Below are 222 nucleotides of genomic sequence, written 5' to 3'. Positions count from 1 at the left end.
TGTAATACAATAATATAAAATTATATAATTTTTATTATTTAAATATTTTCAAATTTAATATAATTATAAAAAAATTAAACGAAAGTTGGATTGAAAGTTCACTATTTTTGTTATATCTTACGTAATAGTTGTTGGACTCTATTCACGATAAAAGTTAGATTCAAAATAGATTTAAAATCAAACATAATTTATAAAAAATTATAATAAATATAAAATAAATAT

At 14.0% G+C, this 222-nt stretch overlaps 1 protein-coding gene across 1 annotated transcript in view; it reads right to left on the bottom strand.

Moving 5' to 3' along the window:
• LOC102677117 overlaps nucleotides 1-222 on the bottom strand; it is a 5,701-nt gene that overhangs the window by 1,676 nt on the left and 3,803 nt on the right. The gene's annotated exons all lie outside the window — the stretch shown is intronic.

This window comes from Apis dorsata, unplaced genomic scaffold (assembly GCF_000469605.1).
Source record: "Apis dorsata unplaced genomic scaffold, Apis dorsata 1.3 scaffold_365, whole genome shotgun sequence".
NCBI classification, from domain to species: Eukaryota; Metazoa; Arthropoda; class Insecta; order Hymenoptera; family Apidae; genus Apis; species Apis dorsata.
This window is presented reverse-complemented; position numbering and strand designations above follow the sequence as displayed.